The 21,239-nt window shown below is 39.9% G+C and overlaps 1 protein-coding gene and 1 non-coding gene across 2 annotated transcripts in view; one reads left to right on the plus strand and one right to left on the minus strand.

Annotated features, from left to right (window-relative positions):
* Positions 1 to 21,239, minus strand: part of Igf2bp3 (insulin like growth factor 2 mRNA binding protein 3) — a 143,653-nt gene that overhangs the window by 52,415 nt on the left and 69,999 nt on the right. The gene's annotated exons all lie outside the window — the stretch shown is intronic.
* Positions 9,685 to 9,847, plus strand: LOC125611566. The gene has a single exon (XR_007341779.1). It is a non-coding gene; the product is annotated as a U1 spliceosomal RNA (small nuclear RNA).

Below are 21,239 nucleotides of genomic sequence, written 5' to 3' on the forward strand. Positions count from 1 at the left end.
ATCAAGTAGTGTCTTACACATCTTACATATACTTATTTACTCCTCCAAACAGGGTTATTATCCTCAGAACAGATGCATAAACTGGGGTAGCCTTTAAGTAACTTGCTTAAACACAGCATTTCCCACATGGCTCCCCACCACCACCACCATTCCATCTGATTTCCTGGTGATCAATCCACGCTGGCAAATACAAACCTAACTTCTTATTAACTGCCACATGGAAGTTGTCCACTGTACCAGCTATTAATTTATTTTCATTACCTTTTCTTCCGACTCCTTAAGTCACAAGGTCCCCCCACCATGTAACACACCACACAGTTGGGAGGAGGAATCAAAGAGTTAGGACAGCACTGTTCAAGCCTCAGCACCAAATGAAAAGACAAGAGGCTGGAGAATCCAAGAATCAAACAGCAGTTTCAGTAGCTTGCTAACTTACTCCTGTAGCAGACAGACAGGGATAATCACATCAGACTGCTAACATGTCACCAGATAAAAGGGGAAAGGTAGGTTAAAAGTCTAATTGTGATTCCAACATTATTCTAGGTAAAAGCACTGATCAAGTTGCTAGGGGACAGACAGGTATGAATGGTGGGAACATGAGGTTAAGAGAATAGCTCTCCAAAATGGGCCCACAGTGCTGACCCCCACGTGCTTTCTTTTCCAAGAAGCAATTTACCTGCAGCCCTGCCTGGCCTAAGTGGACAGGATATGTCACATTCTTCGGCAAACTACCTATTAACTACAGGAGAAATGCAGGCCCAAGATAATGTTGTTCAGTTTCTCTGAAGGGGGGAATTTTGTGACTCTTTTCTCAGACCAGATCCCAAAACTCAAGGAGATAAGGATAATTTCTCTTAACCATAAAATCTGTAAGACTGTAATGGTTTAGAGTCCTATTAGAACAGGTCAGCATGGGCCAAAATGACCTGGAGTTGCCATGGCATGGGAACTTGAAAGTCTGATTTCATCCTGCTATTGGTCAAAAGTCAGGAGGTGGAACAGAGGACCCACTCTCTCCCTTGAGAGAGTGTCCCTTTCCCTTTTCCTATCCCTTCAATAAATTCATGCCTGTTACTCTGAAAGGCTTCTGAGATCTTTTTTTACTTGAGCAGGGTGGTGGTGGTAGGGGTGGGGGTGTACTGCTTCAGTTTCCTGAGAGGCCCCAAGTCTGTAACAAAATGAATTGTCTACTAGGAGTGGTGGCGCACACCTGTAATCCCCAGAACTCAGGAGGCTGAGACAGGAGGATCCCAAGTGAGGCCAGCCTTATCAACTTTGCTAGACCCTGTCTCAAAATAGTAAAAAGGACTGAGGACGTGGCTTGGTGGTAAAGCGTTCCTGTATTCAATTCTGGTATAGATAGATCGATCAATCGATCAGTCCTTTAGGTGTGCAGTAGTTGTTCTGGCTCTGTATGGCTTTATAACAAAATACCTGAAACACTTAGATGAAGGGAAAAAAGGAAACTCATGAGTCTCTGATTGCCGTCAGGACTGGACTGAACATAAAGGGTTGGTGGTATCACTTGTAACAGGTATAACTAAGAATACCAGACCACGAAAATACATGTTCTGGTAAGGGTAAAACTACCCTTAAAACACACCAACAGTTTAGAAAAACAACTGCTCCAGTTATAAACAGACAAAGACACCAACAGGCCCAAAGGACGGTGGTTAGCATCAGAGCCAATGTGCAGTCTAACAAGGGGCCACTGAAGGAAGCCTTGCACTTCCCTGGCAGAAGTGTTACCAGGTCCATCTCTCCAAAACATCTTACAACAATAAAAAAGCAGCAGCCAAACACTCCTACTGCAAAACACTCCTATCCTTTGACCCACTAATTTCATTCCTATTTAATTATCACTAAAGAAATCCTCAAGAATGAGGGTGAGCCAGGCGCGGTGGCCCATGACTATAATCCCAGCGACTCAAGAGGCTGAGGCAGGAGGATCACAAGTTCAAAGCCAGCCTCGAAATGGCAAAGCACTAAGCAACTCAGTGAAATCCTGTCTCTAAATAAAATACAAAAAAGGGCTGAGGATGTGCAACAGTGGTCAGGTGTCCCCGAGTTTAATCTCAGTTACCCCCCTCAAAAAAAAAAAAAAGAATATAGATGAAAACTTATGCAGATATGTTCATGGCTATGTTAACCGTTGGACTGATAAATGGAAAATTATACGGCCAACAATGAGAAATGGTTAAGAAAATTACCATTAAAAAAATACACATAAAACAGAACAAACAACCATTATAAACACTTATGGAGTCCAGTACCATAAAAGCTGTTTAAAATAAAATGTGAGACCTTTATATTTCAAAGAATGTTATCAAGAAAATGAAAAGACACCTCACTGGATGGAAGTATTTGTAAACCATATATTATATTACACATAAAAGGGACTTTCATCTTATGTGAAACAATGCTCGTCATCATAGTCACAGATGACATATGACTTCATACCCACTAGGACAGTGATCATCAAAAAGCCAGAGATTAGCAAGTGGTTGGCAAAGGCTATGGTGAAACTGGGACCCTCAAGACTTTGCTGGGAAGAAATTAAAATGACGACATTTGGAAAACAGTGTGGCAGTTCCTCCAAAAATTACTTATCACCCAGCAATTCCACTCCCAGGTCTACAGCCAGGTGAACTGAAAAATCTAGGTACACAAGCGCACAATCTTCATGGCAGCATCATTCATAACAGGAAAAAAGAGGGAAACAACTATTAACTGAAAAGTAGATAAATGTTATGTGCTACATGCATGCAATAGAATATTTTCCAGCCATGAAAATGAATAAAGTACATGCTAAAATATGGCTACATCTTCTTTGAAGATGCAGCCAAAGATGTTGAAAGAAGACAGGCACAAAAGCCCACATATTGTATGATTCCACTTATATTAAATGTCCAGAAAAAGCAAATCTATAGATAGAAAGTAGGTTAGTGTTCCTAGGGTCTGGGAAGAAACTAGATAAGAGGAAGGGCAACTGACTGGGGTCACTGGGGGGTAATAAAAGTGTTCTGGAATTAGCTGTGATGGTCCTAATCTTGTGAATACACTAAAAACCACTGAAATGCATGCCTCAGAAGAGTGAATGGCATGGTATAACAATTGTAGCTTAATTTTCATAAGCAAAAAAAAGCAAGCTTAAAATTTGACAGGATATACAACTATATATACAACATGACCTGAGCATGTTGCGGGGGGGTGGGGGGGGGGCTGCTTCTAATAACATTACCACTGCGGGGGGAAAAACACTTTCTCTCTTATCGCTTTCCCAATGAACATATAATTTTCTAGTGAGGAAAAATAAATAAATAAAACCAAACAACTAACTTTGATTAGACAAATTGTTTCCAAAAATAAGGAATGCCAAAAGAAAAAAGGAAACGCCAAGAAAACAGAAATTTCTTCTCTCCTTTTTGGAGAGGTGGGGGTACAGTAGTGGGGGGGGGGATTGAATTCAGGGGCACTTAACCACTGAGCCACATCCCAGCCCTTTTTTGTATTTTATTTAGAGACTGGGTCTCACTGAGTTATTTAGGGCCTTGCTAAATTGCTGAGGCTGTCCTTGAAATTGTGATCCTCCTGCCTCAGCCTCCCTAGCCACTGGATTACAGGTGTGAGCCACCCCCTCTTCTCTCCTTTTTGTTTGTTTTGGTACTGGGGATTGAACCCAGGGGCACTCAACCACTGAGCCACATCCCTAGCCCTGTTTGGTGGTGCACCACTGCATCCCGCCATTTTTTTTTTAACTGGGAATTGAATCCAGGGATGCTTTACCACCAAGTTATACCCCCAGTTTTTGTTTGTTTGCTTTTTTATTCTTATTTTGAGACTGGGTCTAGCTAAATTGATGAGGCCCTCCTCAAATTTGTGATCCTCCTGCTTCAGCCTCTCAAGTTGCTGGGATTCCCAGTCTGTCTTCTCTCCCAACCGTAAGGCTCTCCCAGGAGAGACAACTGAACCACAGGCAGGGTCAAATGTGTGAATTATTTGGGGCTTGGGCAGAGGAAGGAAAGATGCTCACTACATTCACACACTGCAGCATTTGCTGGGCAACCACCAAGACAAGGTCTGAGAGCCGGAGGAGAGTAGACAAAGGACCAAAAAGTCAGTGGAGTTCCTCTGGTGGCCTTTACGATCGCCATCTATTTCCTAAGAAGTTCCGTGACTTTGGAACAGCGGAGGGATGAGTCATCACACATTACCAAGCGAATGTCAAAAGGAGTTCATACTAACGTTCTTGGAATTTTCTTCTTCTGAAATTAGTTGGTGGAACCACGAGGTTCTACGGGGCAAAACAGGGTTTCCCACACTCCCCACCATTGCCCTCAGTCTCCACAGTATGTATTCAAGAGATGAAAGTCTTACTTAGCACTCAGTCACGCTATATTTGCTGTACTTAAAAACTGCTTAATTAAGCCCATGACGACTGTTTTTGGTCCAAAATTCTATTGAGCAGCTTTTCACCCAGATCTTACCCCTCAGATTGTAACACGATCCTGCTTCATGCTGTTTAGAAAAGATCTGAGTACCGATTTGGATGACACTAATGAATTGGGACTGGAAGCAGGCATGCTTGAGTAGTTTTAAGGTTTTAATAAGTCACAGCGATCCATCAATAGCCAAGGAGGAGTTACAGTTAGAAGTCAATTTAATTAGCTGCAAACTTTTTAGGAAATCATGCTAAGATGGCAAGCTGACTTCGCAGAGGTTCTACTTACTAACCAAATTCACAAAGAGTGTTGTTGTTGTTGTTTTTGTTTTTTAAAGCAGAACAAAATTAATAAAAATTAATTTTTATTCTTCAAACTACTTCTCCCCAAGCCCCTGCTTCCATCCCCAACAGTGGAGATTGCTAGAGTTCTGTCTACAACTCACTACTCCTAGTACATGCGATTTGGATCCTGTATGCTCTTGTGACTTCTATTTGATCACTTTCATTATATACAACCGCATAGATTCTAGCCACATATCATGCATCTTTTATTGCTCACAAGTGAGTCCAGTTCTTACACAGATACATGTAAGAGGCCAACCCAGGGTCAGATGTCTTGCCATAGGGAGTGGGGACACAGGGATTTGAGTATCTGTTTCTAGATGGGTTGGGAGATTCAGAACCTGGTAATTTCCTCTAATATAGAAAAGCTGTTTCAAAATTAATGTTCATCGCTGAATACAATGAGCACCTACTACATTATGTGAGTTGAGTTTAAAACCTTTTAGACTTCCCATGGCTCTAAGGGGGGAAAATTAATGGAAATTAATAAGGTTCAAGCCTACTGTCAATGTTACTATACAACCTCATCTCTCATGCACTCCCCACCGATTTCCTTCTGGCTGGATCTTTAAGAACACACTTTGGGTCTTGTACCTCTGTTAACCTGGGTTAACAGTTGGTACAGGGTTGAATATTCATATCCACCAGTACCTGAGGGTGTAATTCTAGTCCAATGACTGGTATCTTTTTTAAGAGAGAAATTTGGTCAGAAACACACCAAAAAACACAAAGTGACCATGCTAAGAATGGAGTTGTGTAGCTATTGGCCAGGCAGGGACTATCAAAGACTGCTGGCAACCAGCCAAGAGACAGGTTGCCTATGTTTTGATTTCAGGCTTCTAGTCCCCAAAACTGTGAATGAATGAACTTCTGTTTTTTAAGCCTCCCCATTTGTGGGGATCTGTTAGCAGCCCACGGAATTCATATACCTCTCACTGTCCACAGTGAGTACCTTAAACCTAACCCAGAGTGGTTCATATCAGTATAAGTGAACAAGCCATTATTAACTTGCCCGTGTCTAAATGAGACTGTACTTTACTGTTGTATGTGGAACAGGCCGTAGCTCAGTTAAAGACTCTGGGAATCCAACATGGCAATGGAGAATCTCACCACATCCAGCATCCTCTACACCCATACACAGTAACTAGCCACCAACAATCCCCCCACCCCCTAGAGTAAAAATGGCTGTATTCAAAGCATGAAGTGGACCACTGTTACATTTCCCCACTGTCAATTTCTACATTCCAATTCTATGGGAAAAAAGGTGCACTGCCATCTCCAAGCTGCTTCCTGCTGAAAGAGGGCTATGTTGGGGAAGTGTTCTCCATCAGGTTGAGCATGAACAGTTAAGGGTACTGAGCATCAGGGCTCCATGGCCACCACACACTCTTGATCGTTCACACACATTATCCCACTTAATCATCCAAATAATCTTCCAAAGTAGATATTAACCCTGTTTTCAAGATGCAAAAACTGAGCTTCAAAGAGGAAAGGCTTCTTGCCCAGTCAGGAAGCAAAGACAGAAAGGATTCTGGATTTGGACCCACCCTATGAACTCTAAAGCCAATGCTCATTAGGGGTGACACACTATGCATTTCTCAGAAAGTTGCCATTTCATATAGAAAATGATTCTTCACATCAACAAGAAGCACAAAAAGTTGGTTAGTGTTGAGGCTGGTTGAAGGGTACATGAGGTGATTCATTACAATCATATATAAGCAGAAATTTTTTAAAAAGTCTTGATACTCAATAAAGGCTAATTTTTGAAACCTACTACAAAAGTCAAACAAACTAACAATGATCCTCGGGCAAAGATAAAATACTGTACTGTTCATTAAACCTCACTGTGGAGCTGGGGCGTATCTTAGGTTACAATGTTTGCGTAGCATGTGTAAGAGCCCCGAGTTCAATCCCCAGTATCACAAAAACAAAACCACAACTTCACTATATAATGCATACAAAACAGGTCATTATCTCTGAAAGCCACAAAAACAGATTCACAGAAGAGCTACTTCCCCATTTTCAAAGAACCATATAGACTTTTAGAGTAAAATGAAATTTAATCTCAATTTATTTTTCTCAAGATGAAGTTTTCCCTTTTTATGTAGTATTGACCATACTACATAAGAAAAATTTTGCCTCGTTTATATTTTCCAGACAGAAACAGTAAAATTTCTAAAAAAATAAAATAAAAACCAAAAACAAAATGGAAAAGTTCAAGCACAGAATTTCAATCACAATCAAAAATTCTGTGAAATATAAATTCACCAGCAGTATGCCCTCAGCCACCTCCATAATTCAACTCACACAGGCACTTTTCAAACAACTGCTCTCCCTTCTGTGATTAAACAACAGTGGCTCTGCCCATTAATGATAATTTGAATAGCAAGATCAAAACTCTAGAACCCCATAACAAGCCCACTAATCTCCCACATGATAAAAATACTTAAGTATTTTTTAAGTATTTGTGGCACTGCAAATTGGTGCAACTGCCATGGAAAGCAGTATGGAGATTCCTCAGAAAATTTGGAGTGGAACCACCATTTGACCCAGCTATCACACTTCTCGGTTTACACCCAAAGGACTTAAAATCAGCATATTACAGTGACATAGCAGCTCAATTCACAATAGCTAAAGTATGGAACCAGCCTAGATGCCCTTCAACAGATGAATAGATGAAGAAAATGTGGTATATATACACAATGGAATATTACTCACAGCTTTAAAGAATGAAATTATGGCATTTTCAGGTAAGTGGATGGAACTAGAGAATATGATGCCAAATGAAATAAGGCAAACCAAAAAACCAAAGGCCAAATGTTTTCTCTGATAGGGGGATGCTGATCCATAATGCAGGGAAGTGGGTAGGGAAGAATGAAGGAATTTCGGATTATGCAGAGGTGAGTGAGGGGCAATGAGAATGGGAAGGACAGTAGAATGAGACAGACATTATTACCCTTCATACATTTATGATTATACCACTGGTGTGACTGTGCACCACGTACAGCCAGAGGAATGAGAAGTTGTGCTCCATGTGTGTACAATGTGTCAAAAATGCATTCTACTGTCATGTATAACTAATTATAACAAATTTAAAAATTAAAAGAAAAAACATGAACACTTTGATGAACAAGGCTTTAATACCAACTATTTACATACATACAATGAATACTGATGCAAATACAGAGCAAAAATTAGGAATTTTCACTTTACATGCAGACTAACAAGCAAATCACATATCTGATAAGGGACTTGTGTCTAGAATACATGAAGAACTCTTATGATTCAAAAATAAAGACAACCGTAGTAAAAGGTCGGGGAGGATCTGAATAGGTATTTTTGCAAAGAAGACATGAAAATGGTCAGATAAGCACATGAAAAGTCGCCTGTCATCAAGCACATGAAGACACCTCACTTAGTTACCAGGAAAATGCAAACCAAAGCTACAGTTAGAAACTATTATATACCTTTTAAGATGCTACAATCAAAATGCCAAATAAAAGTACTGGCAAAGGGCATGGAGATATATGAACCCTCATATAATGCAAGTAAGAGTGTAAAATGGTGTGCTTAGAAACACAGTCTGCAGGGCCTCAAAACATTTAACAAATTACTATGTGGTTATAGCAATTCTACTCCTAGGTATATATCTAAGAGAAATTTTAAAAAATAATATGTATACACATACACACACACACACACACACACACACACGCAAACACTTGCACATGAATGTTTATAGGAGCTTTGTAATAGCCTAAAACTGGAAACAACCCAAATGTAATACATAGACAAGCAAAACGTGCTATAACCACATAATTCAGTATTATTCAGCCACAGAAAGGAATAAAGTACATGTTATGATGGGAAAGAATTTTTCAAACATTTTGCTAAGAAGCCAGACATGAAGACACATTATCTGATTGCATTTATATGAAATACACAGAATAGGTAAATCTGTAGAGACTGGAAGATGGGAGGCAGGTGTCAGGATAGTGATAGCTAAAGGCTCAGTGTTACTTTGAAGTGACAAAAATAAAAATATTCTAAAATTGTGGTGATATCTATCTATGGATACATTCTAAAAACCACTGAATTGTATGTTTAAAATGGGTGGGCTCTGTGGTTTGTGGATTATGTCTCAAAGCAGTTAAAAATATATTACATTTTTCTTGAGCTGGTGCTGTAGCTTAGTCGCAGAGCACTTGCCTAGCATGTGTGAGGCACTGGATTCGATCCTCAGCATAACACATTAAAAAAAAAATAAGTAAATAAAATAAAGGCATGCTATCCATCTACTACTATATTATCAAACATTAATCTTATTTTTCTTATAAGAAATGAATCTCACAAAAACCAAGTAGCATACCTGGAAAAGTTTCTCTTTCTACAAGTGTCTCAACACGTCAACATAATTGGAAAATGACCTCTCTGCCTTCCTTTTATGAAATAACAAATCTCTCATAAATCTATGGATGCTAACACTACACAAGGAGAAAACCAGATATGTGATCCCTGACAGAAGTCTATGCTACTGTCTATAAAGTATTCTTGCTTACAGACAAAGAGTGGAGGGAATGAAAATGAACCAGCCTTTCGTGGTTCTCAGCCTTGGCAGTACAGCACAGTCTCCTGGAAAGCTCAGTCCTGACTCTAGAAGTTGACTTACCAGGCAGGGGGTACATAGCCTAACCATTAGAAATTGTGAAATTCCAAGTGATTGTAGCATGCCATCAAGGTTGAGATCACTGCTTTGCATATTCCTACCAATTCTCAGGGAAATGGAAGCCTAAGGAATGTGTACTACACTACAGAAATGAAATCAATTAATAGAAATGTGGCAGGACAAAAAATTCCTAATCAGTTTCTTCAAGAAAGGGCAAAGAAAACTGGGTGCAATACTTACCTGACAGCGGAAACACCACGATCACCCAGGTGGTTTTCCCAGGGCGAGGCTCCTCCATTGCACTTGGGAGGTGCTGACCCCTGCGATTTCCCTAAATGTGGGAAACTCGGCTGCATAATTTGTGGCAGTGGGGACTGCGTTCGTGCTCTCCCCAGGTTTCTCTAATCGACAGCGAAGCAGAGTTGACGGTGCTGTACCTGCCCTTTCCCTACAGCTGCATCCCCACACCTGCCTGTACTCCTGCGCTCTCTCCTTTAGCTGTGTAGCTTTGCAGTGTTCTGATGGGGCTGGGGATGTGGCTCAAGTGGTAGCGCGCTCGCCTGGCATGTGTGCGGCCCGGGTTCGATCCTCATGCACCACATACAAACAAAGATGTTGTGTCCGCTGAAAACTAAAAAATAAATATTAAAATTCTCCCTCTCTCTCCCCCTCTTTAAAAAAAAAAAAAAAAGAAAACTGGGTGCAGTGGCGATTGCCTGTAATCACAGTGGCTTGAGAGCCTGAGGCAAGGAGGATCATTGAGTTCAAAGCCAGCCTCCGCAGCACTGAGGTGCTAAGTAACTCAATGAGACCTTGTCTCTAGATAAAATACAAATAGGGCTGGGGATGTGGCTCAGTGGTTGTGTCCCCCCGAGTTCAATTCCTGGCACCAAAAAGTGAGGGAGAAGAGATAAAAGCAGAAGGAACTTGAAAGTGAAGAGGTTTAAGATAAATAAACAATTGCAAAATGTATAACTTATGTGGACACTGATACAAACTATTTTTTAAAATGTGAAACAACAAATATTTGAAAATTTTTCACATTTTATAATAATTTTTGTATATGATGACAATTTGTTTTTAGAAGTCTGTACCTTTTCAAATATGTGCTACAATATTTACCAATAAGATTGTTTATATAAGATTCATTTAAAAATTATCTGATAGAGGGAGAAAGTGGTAGATATAGAGAACATGAGATTGGCCACAGGATGGTAATTAGTTAAGATATAAGTACATTCATTTTACTATTTTCTTATATTTGTATCAGCTTCAAACTGTCCATTCTAGAAAGTTTTAAATTTTTCAAAAATTTGACATTCAAGCTCTACTGACATGCCTTACAAATGAAATCAATAAAAATTTTTCTTTTTCTTTTTTTTTCACCCGAAGTTCCTTGAAAAACACTGAACAAAAGTATGAAGCCTTAGCAGGGCGTGGTAGTCCAGGCCTGTAAGCCCAGCAGCTGGAGAGGCTGAGGCAGGAGGATAGTGAGTTTCAAAGGCAGCCTCAGCAACAGAGAGGCACTAAGAAACTCGTCTCTAAATGAAATACAAAATAGGTCTGAGAATGTGGCTTAGCAGTCAGGTGGCCTTGAGTTCAATATCTGGTACCACCCACCCTCCCCACCCCCCAAAAAAGTATGAAGCAACAGACTGGAAGCAAATATTTAGAAACATGTCTGACAAAAATTTGTCTCAAAATATACAAAGAAATCTCTAAACTCTATGATAGAAAACCAATTTTAAAATGTTCTAAAAATTTTAACAGATTTCATCAAAAAATATGAATAGCAAATACATAGAGGAAAAAAATGTTCAACACTGTTATTAATTAGGCAAATGCAAATTAATGAAATCAATTTGCCCTCCAGGATGGCCAAACAGACAGTAGTAACAAGTGTTGGCAAGGATGTGCAGAAACTTTAACACCCATCATTCCAAGTAACATTGTAAAATGATGCAACCACTTTGGAAAACTGTCTGGCAGTTCCTCAAAATATTACACAGGGTTATCACGTGGTTCAGCAATTCTGGAAACTGAAAACATTTCCACACAAAAACTTGTACACAAGAGTTCATAGCAGCATTATTCACAATAACCAAAACGTGAAAACACAACTGCCTACCACCGGTGGCACCTGATAAGCAAATGTGGTGTGTCCACACTTTAGTGAGAAATTTAGCAATCCAGAGGAACGAAGTATCAATATGAAGTCACGTTTAGCTTAATCTAGGTGCAGATAATTACATGTGCGCACGCACATAGGTTGGTGTATAAACATGGATTTTCTCCATGAGCTGAGAGTATCTAGAAGCAATGATACCCCAGTAGCAATGCTCACACACCGCCTGCCCTGACCTTGCATCCCAATACCACTCTCCAATAAAAGGAGCCAGGTTCCTTAGAGAAAAGGCTGATTAGGGAATAATCCTGGAACACCTCATAGTGCCCAAGTATGGAAATATTCAAAAGAAAAACTAACTGCCACAAGGCACCAAAGATACACAAGAGCCAACAGAGTTCCCAAAAGTCAAGCCTGGACCAATTTGAACAGCCAAGTAAAGTAGTATTAGATTACAACCAAAGGTACAAAACAAGTATTTTCAAGTCTGAATGATTGGATAAAATCAAACTATCGTGGGAAGAATTTCAAATGATTCATGTAGTTACTCTGCTCAAGAAGGTGGAGAGTAACTCCCCACTCAAGCTCAAGTATGGGCTGTGCACAGTGACTTACTTCCGAAGAGCCTAGTACGGAGGATGCAGGAGGAGTAGCTTTACAGTGGAACAATCCAGGAGATCAAGATGAATATGAAGTGGTAAGTCATGTTGACAGCAATCTACCCTTGACATGATAATATTAAATTTTCATTATATCTGAGGTCTTCCTCCCACAAAACTCATCAACCCAGTTTAATCACAAGAAAGACTTCAGCCAAATCCCAACTAAGGGGCAAAATGTAATTCTACAAAACATCTGACTACTCCTCCTAAAAAATTGTTAAGATCATCAAAAACAAAAGAGAGTCAAGAAATTGCCACTGATAAGAGGAGCCAAAGGAGAAACAATGACAACTAAATGTGACATGGTATACTGGGTAGGATTCTGGAACAAAGGATATTAGGTAGGTACTAAGGAAACCTGAATAAAGGATGGCTGTAGATTATCATAAACAATATACAACAAATGTTGGTTCATTAATTGTAACAAATACAGCAAACTAAAATATGAAATTAATAACACAAGAAATTGGGTCAGGAGTATATCCCCTACTATCTGAAAACAGGGTTGTCTTTTTTTTAAATATATTGATAATTACTCTAAACCAAAAAGTTCATTTAAAAAAAAATAAATGAAGCACTGATTTATACGGCAACATGCATGAACTTTCAAAATTAACTAAGTGAAAGATTCCAGCCATAAAAGCCTGCATGTCAGATGATTCCATTACAGCACATGAAACGTCCAGAGCAGGTAAAACCACAGAGACAGAAAGAAGATTAGCACCTGACAGGGGCCAGAAAGAGGAGGAAGTGAGAAGTGAGAATAGGTTTAGGGTTGCTCTTAGGGTGATGAAAATGTTCTAAAAATTAGTGGTGATATTCCTTAACTTAGTGAGCATTTGAAAAACTACTGAATTGTGTGTTTTTATAGTGATTTTTGAGTATCTCAATAAAGCCATTATCAACAGTTGTTAAGATACTACAGTTTGGGGCTGAGGTTGTAACTCAGTGGTCGAGAGCTTGCCTAGCACTGGTGAGGAACTAAGTTCAATCCTTAGCACCACATTAAATAAATAAATAAATGTATTTTTAAGCATACTACAGTCTTATTAGAAAGGCTAAGATTAAAATGCCAAGTATTGGCAACAACTGAATCTGCTGATGGAAACATAAAATGGTACAACTACTTTTCCAGGACAACTTGGAATTTTCTTGAACATTAAATATGCATCTTTCTTATGACTTAGTTATTCAACCTTTAGATGTTGACCAAAGAAAGCACTGAGAGGGAAAACTTTTCCCCTTGCTCACTTGGGCACAATGGTTGGCATTCACAAATGTAACTGGCCATAGAGAGATATGCAGGAGAAAAACTAAAATGTTTTCGCAAGTACATAGAAGTGTATAGCAAGACAGCCCCCTAAACTGGTAAAGATGGGGTTTGATTCACCTAGCTTAGGGAGAGAAGGTGGGGAAAGAGACACCTATGGGAGGAACAAGTGGGCTTCTAGGAACAAAGGGACGTAAAGAGTTTGCAATGTTTGTTTATGCAGGAGCAAGGGGTATTCTCAGTCTCCCACCCCCCCCCCCAGACCAAAGATAAAATTCTTAGGAAAGGAACTTACCAGCTTCACTCCCAGCAGTTTCTGCCTTTAGTCAGATTAGGAAATCTCCAAATAGGCTTCTTTCTTTATCTGCTGAATTTCAAATTCTTTAAAATAATCTTCTGGGCACAAAGGTACACACCAGCAGTCTCAGCTCAATAGGCTGAGAAAGGAGGATCGCAAGTTGGAAAATAGCCTGAGTAACTTAGTAAGACTATTTCAAGATAAAAATATAAAGGAAGTCATGCACGGGGTGCAGTGGAGCACAGCAGTAATCCCAGTGGCTTGGAAGGCTGAGGCAGGAGGATCACGAGTTCAAAGCCAGTCTCAGCAACTCAGGGAGACCCTGTCTTTAAATAGAATATTAAAAGGGCTGGGGATGAGGCTCAGTGGTTAAACACCCTTGGGTTCAGTCCCTGGTATTTAAAAAAAAAAAAAAAGGAAGCCAGCCATGGTGGCACACACCTTTATTCTGACAACTCAGGAGGTTAAGGAAAGAGGATTGCAAGTTCAGGGCCAGTCTCAGGAATTTATCAAGACCCTGAATCCAAAAGGGGGTGGTGGTAGAGAGAAGGACCCTGAGGAATATAGCTCAGTGGTAAAGAGTCCCAGGTTTAAATCCCCAGGACCAAAAAATAATAAAAATTAAAGGGGTTGGGAGTGTGGCTCCATAATAAAATACTTGTCTAGCATGTGTGAGGCCCTGGGTTCAATGCCAGTAGGGTAGAACAGAAAAGGTTGTTATATAATAAAAAGGGGGTAAATTCACCAACAGGATATAACTCTAAATATATATGCACCAAACACTGGAGTACCCAAATATATAAAATATTAATTGATCAACAGGGAGGAATACATTCCAATGTAATAATAGAATGGAAACCCACTTTCAGAAATGGACAGATCATTCAAAACGAAAACTGACAAAGAAACAGTTAATTACTCTCTGAACCAAATGGGCCTAGTAGACATTTAGAGCTTTTCATCCAATCACTGCAGAAAAAACATTATTCTCATCAGCACATGGAACATTCTCCAGGAAAGACCATGTTAGGGCACAAAACAAACCAACAAAAACATGCTTCTGAACAACCATTGGAGGAATGAAGAAATTGAGAAGGAAACTTAAAAATTTTCTTCAAACAAATGAAAACAAACACAACACTCCAAAATCTCCAGGCTACAGTAAAAGCAGTACCAAAAGGCCTATATCATAAAAGAAGAAAGATTTTCAAAAACCCTCAAACCAACCATGTGTGTTGGTGCACACCTATAATCCCAGCTACTCAGGAGGCTGAGGCAGGAGGATCATAAGTTCAAGGACAGCCTGGACAACTTAGTGAGACTGTCTCAAAAATTTAAAAAGGGTGGTCAGGGGTAGATAGTTAAGACAACAGAATGAATCAGATATAACTTTCCTATGTTCACATATGAATACACGACAAGTATAACTTCACATCATGGACAACAAGAATGGGAAGTTATACTCCATGTAATGTATATGACAAAATACACTGTATTGTCATGTACATCTAAAAAGAACAAAAGGGGAAGTTGTGGATGTAGCTCAGTGTTGTAGAACTTGCCTAGCATGCACAAGGTCCTAGGATCAATCGTCCGTCTCTCCCTCCCCCTCATGAACAATCTAATCTTCCTGGAAGCCCATGCTGATCTTTTTAATTCTTTAGAATTCAGCCCAACAAAACACAAAACTGGGACTTTATCATAATAACCAATGAACTGCAGGTGCCTTCCTCAGAAACAACTATCACCAAAAGAAATGTTTCATTCAAAAGATTTCAAAACTTTCAAATCACTAAAAAGCACTGACTGTCACCCATAGACAAACCAATTCATAACCTGGTTGAAAACAGAACAAGAAAACCAACATGATTTTTGTCTTTTGATGTGAACATTCATTACACACCACTTTATTTCTCACTCTTCAACACATTTAGGTTTGGAGACAAACAATTCTAAGCATGTAAAATAACTAAAACCTGAATACGGGGCTGGGGATGTGGCTCAAGCAATATCGCGCTTGCCTGGCATGCTTGTGGCCCGGGTTCGATCCTCAGCACCACATACAAACAAAGATGTTGTGTCCGCCGAAAACTAAAAAATAAATATTAAAATTCTCTCTCAAAAAAAAAAAAAAACCTGAATACCCCAGTAAATCTCCATTAATAAATACATACCCAGTAATACCCGTGAACTCAGATTAAAATGTACAAAACTTATTTGCTTCCCCTAAACAGCACAGCTTCCCTACAAAAATACAAAATCAAGGTAGAGACTCAGCAACTGTGCCTCCAGAGGGACACCAGTTGTGAAGGCCAGGGAGTAGAACACAGGAGGGACAGGTGTGTGATCTGGATTGTTTGATAAACAATGCAATGCCTGTGGACTCTCTCCACATATTGGGAGGGTTTCTGTATATGAAAGAAATAGCAGACATTCTCAGGGGACTGAACTAAACAGAAATTCATAGAAAGTGAAACAAACACTTAAAAGGAAGCCAATGATGTTCATTTCATATGCCAGATTCAAACAACTGGTTGTATTATGTGGAGCACTGAGAAGGATTCTGAGGCTTCATCCAGGCTCAGTGGGAGAAGCTCTCCTCCTGTGGGAGAAAAGAGCAGGGCATAAAAAGTACCTCCAATTCCCAAGCAGTGACCCTTCTCCATGGAATAGATCCTTGAGAGGCCACAAAGTTATTATGAGAGGTACATAAATCCATTCATGCTTTCAAGGTTTTATGGTAGACTGAATAACCAATATATCCTATACATATATGTCATAATTGTTTTCAGATGTGAATATAGATTGTTTGATTTTTTTAAAAAATGGTTAAGAGCTATCGATTTATAAAGGTAGAGAAGCATCTAATTCATACACCAAGGTCTTTTAGCTATGGAAAACCTGCACAACTAAAAAAAAAAAAAATAACTACTCCCAAAAGGATGAAGCAACTTACAATCACCACAAGATTTTTTTAAATATCCATGACAGAAAAATAAAGCCAGGGAAATTAAGAGTTGAAAATGAATAAAATGTCAGTGGTAAAATCAAGGCTCAGAAAATATACAGCAAGGTAGAGGTGACCCTTATACCAAACCAAACCTGGAAAGTAAGTAACACAGGCTCTACCATGTACTACAAGCTCTGTCTCTAGTTGCAAAGGGGAGCATATGAGCCAAGGTCTTCTTTTTAAACAAACATTAATTACACAGCAAGTCAGGATAAAATTCCTACCATACAGAAACAAAGCTGTGACTGATGGAAGACTTGCCCATGTTTAGTTAAGCAAGAAAGAAACGAGCAAGATGAAGTCGTATCTTCTGTGGGAAAGAAATCAGATTATTTGAAATCAGAAATATTTGTTCAGCTGGGCAACTTCACATGTTCCACAATCCTGGAGTCATGGAAATGCAAAGAACACGCTCAGAGTTGATGGCATCAGATTTGCTGAGAAAGGAGAACGTGGAATAATGATGGGTGTGAGCTCAGGAGGGTTGAGCACTAATCCACCATAATGAGGCCGGCATCTGGGGGCCCAGCCTGCTCAATAGCAGCCAGAAGGAGCCCCACTCACTGATGCTTCTGACTGCTTTGCAACTCCTTTCTTCCACTAGTGAAGAAGTTGAACTTCCTCCAAAAGAAAGTTAAATTTAAGATAAAGTATTAGAAAGCTCAACCAAAGGAGCCTGAACTACACAAAACAAAGATTTAAAAACCTGCAAGATAACCTTTCCAATATACTTACTCCCTGATAGTGAAGAGCCAACACAGCTTGCACCAAGATTTCCATTTGCCTCCATCAAAAAAGAAAACAGATTATTTAAAAAAGATATTCAGTAATTGATTTCTAGATTAATGAAACACAATGACCTGGCACAACAAGTTTACATTCTATTTTCTTATCCTGACTCTCCCTACCATCCCCACACACAAAAATTCAGTGAGCTATTTAAAAAACTAATAATAACCTATGATAGAGTTAACAGTTCAGGGAGTGAACACTGATCAGCTAGTCCACTCTGGGCATTTTTCTGGGTCTTTGAAGACCACATGGGGAAAGACACAACTGTCCCCAAAGCTTAGGGTCAGTGAAAGAAACAAAAATATAAAATGCTTAGTGCAGCCATAGGGCTAAGCACAGAAAAAACATGGGAGATACACCCAATCCAGGTGTGGCAGGAAAATGAAGGCTTTGTAGAAGAATGACCCTCAGCTGAGAGCTAAATGGTTCAGTAGGAATTAAGAAAGACAAAAGGAACAAAGTAATGCTTACTTTGAAAACACCCAAGAAATCCTGAAATGGAGAGAAAGGTGGTTGAGGAATTAAAGTACTTCACAGTAGAGGATCAGAATTTCCACCAAAGGAAGGAGAAATGCCCCGAAGAAGTGTATTAATTCATAATATGCTATACTATGCCCAGGTGAGGCACTTGTGTTATCTGCTGGTTTTCACAATGACCCTGGGGAAGGGGGGAGGATGGGGACCTCACTGCTAATCCCTTTTCACAGTTGGAAAAGGGGCTCTTTATGGCTAAGTTCCTTTGCCCAACACCTCACATACAGTAGGAAACTGTCAAAGTCCTCATTCTCCCCATGCCACCATTCTGGTATTTGCTAATGGTTGGACACAGAAACATTATAGCCTCTGCCTTAATGTTTTATAAAAACATATTCTCCAGGGACCGGGGTTGTGACTCAGTGGTAGAGTGCTAACCTAGGATGCCTGAGGCACTGGATTCGATCCTCAAAAAATTAAAAAAAAAAAAAAAAATTTCCAGGCTTATATGGAGAATATATGCACAAGGCTGTGGAAACTCTTCATAAAAATCACAATGTTTTATTTTAGTCCTGTGGGGGCTAGAGAAGCTAACTTGGATAAAATATCAAAGCTGAGTCATGCAGCAGATTTACCCGCTACACACAGTAGGCACTCAAATAATTCAACAAAGACTAATAAGGCAGAAGCAGAGACAGAGGAGTCGCAAACTTGGTGGTTGAGGGAAGTGGGGTAAAACAGCATTAGGACCATGAGAGCACTGTGCTGTCAGCTGTCAACTCAAGCCTGAGTTGAGGCACAAACCATCTCAAACTGACATCTGACTGCAGCTGCCTCTTCTCTCAGGTCTTGGGGCATCAGCTCTTAACTGGCTTTACACCAACAGTGCCTCCTCCTAACTTGTTATCTGCTGGGAATGCTATACCCGTACTCTGCAAAATAACAAGACATATTTTGTAGAAAGATTCTGTGGGTTCTGAAGACCTTTAACTTTATAATTATAATTTTCCTTGTTAGAATCTCCACCCACCCTTAGGGTTGTGACCATACTTCTCCCCCGCTCCCCCGACCCCCCGCCAAACTAGAGATTGAACCCAGGAACACTCTACCACTGAGCTAAGTCCCCAGTCCTTTTTATTTTTTGAAACTGGGTTTAATTGCTGAGGCTGCCCTTGAATTTGAGATCCTCTTGCTTCAGCCTCGCAAGTAGATGGGACTACAGGCAGATGCCACCTCACTCAGCTCACTGCTACCATGTATTTGACATTGAAGTGCTGGCTACACTTTATTCCTACTGTAGAATACTGAGTAATGGTCCCAAATACATCCACCTAATCCCTTTAACCCATGAATGTTACTCACATGACAAAAGGGGCTGTTGCAGTTGTGAAAAAGGACCTTGAGATGGGAAGATCACATAAGATTATCTGGGTGGACTTGATGTAATCACCGGGTCCTTATAAAACAGGCAGAGGGGGACTGGGATTGTGGCTCAGCGGTAGAATGCTCACCTAGCACTTGTGGGGCCCTGGGCTCGATCCTCAGCCCACATAAAAACAAATGAATGAAATAAAGGTATTGTGTCCAACTACAACTAAAAAATAAATATTAAAAAAAAAAAACAGGAAGAAGAGTTGTCAAAGTCAGAAAGAAGGCACTGTAACAACAGAGGCAGAGAATGGAATGGATGCTTTTTGAAGATGGAAGACAGACCACATAGGAGCCGAAGAAGACATAACCATGACAATCTTGAAAAGGCAAAGACCAACCCTGCTGGTATCCTTGAGGCCAATTTCAGACTCCTGGCTTCTAGAACTGGAGAAAAATTACTTTCTGTTCTTTTAAGCCACCAACTTTGCGGTAATTTGTTATAGCAGCCATAGGAAACTAATACGCCTAACTCTTTTGTTTTATAACAGAATGTAAGGCAAGTTTTCTATGTCACCAGTCACCCTTGAATTAGTTTAAAATACTTCATCCTCTCATAAAAAGTAAATGAATAGTTTAATGAAATAAGAAAAGAGTAACAATAATCTTAAAAGCTGGGTACATAGACAGAAAAATAGCATATCCTATGTTTGAAAACTTTCAAAACACAGCATTAAAAAAGTCACTCACATTTCTAAGGAAGGTAGCACATTTCTACATCATCCCTCACTGAGGCCAAATGAGCCAATTTTTCTGCCAACACTGGAACAAGTGGTCATTTCTTTAGTTTAACACCAGATCAGATTATTGGCTGGTGGTTTAGGGACATGTGATATAAAAAGTATGCATCTTTAAACATGTTCTCAGTACAGCTGAGAAGCATGTGGGCACTCACTAACTGAAGCAGCAGTTGTGTGTCCTGTATCTTATTTCTCCAGAACAGAGGGTCAGAGAGCAAAACCATGTGCAAAAATTCTCCATAGTGTTATGTTTTTGCTGATCACATGTAGCTAAATCCACCTAAGACAAACGCATTTCTAATGCACCTCAACTCTGTAAGAGTCCAAAAAAACAACAACAACAACAACAACAACAAAATACCCACAAAGCATCTTTGAATGATATCCAGGGAGGTGGTGATGGGCTTGGAGACCACTGCTGCCCTTGTCCTGCTCCTCCAGGATACATATTTTGAGAAGCAAAATGCTGTCAACCAGAGCTTTACTTCACAAGCACCAATTCTATCCGACCAAGAAAACAATCAAAGGGACATGCAGACCAGAAATAACCCAGCCTTGGAAAACAGAGCATGTAATAAGAGTTCATCCTTCAATTTCATTCCATTTGTTACAGGCACCAAAAATTCTTCAACACACTGAATGTTTGTGTACCTCCCCCCCCACCCCCAATTTATATGCTGAAAAATCTAACCTGCAAGGTGGTAGAATTAGGAGGTAAGACTTTTGGTAAATCCATGAAAACAGAACTCCAAGAATAAGATTAGCACCTTTTAATGGTGCACGCTTGTAATCCCAGCTGTTTGAGAGGCTGAGACAGGAGGATCATGAATTCAAAGCCAGCCTTAGCAAAAGCAAGGTGCTAAGCAACTCAGTGAAACCCTGTCTCTAAATAAAATACAAAATAGGGCTGGAGATGTGGCTCAGTTGAGTGCTCTTCAGTTGAATCCCTGGTACCCAGAAAAAAGGGAGAAGGGCCAGAGAAGTCCCT

The sequence above is a fragment of the Marmota marmota genome, unplaced genomic scaffold (assembly GCF_001458135.2).
Source record: "Marmota marmota marmota unplaced genomic scaffold, marMar, whole genome shotgun sequence".
Classification (NCBI taxonomy): domain Eukaryota; kingdom Metazoa; phylum Chordata; class Mammalia; order Rodentia; family Sciuridae; genus Marmota; species Marmota marmota.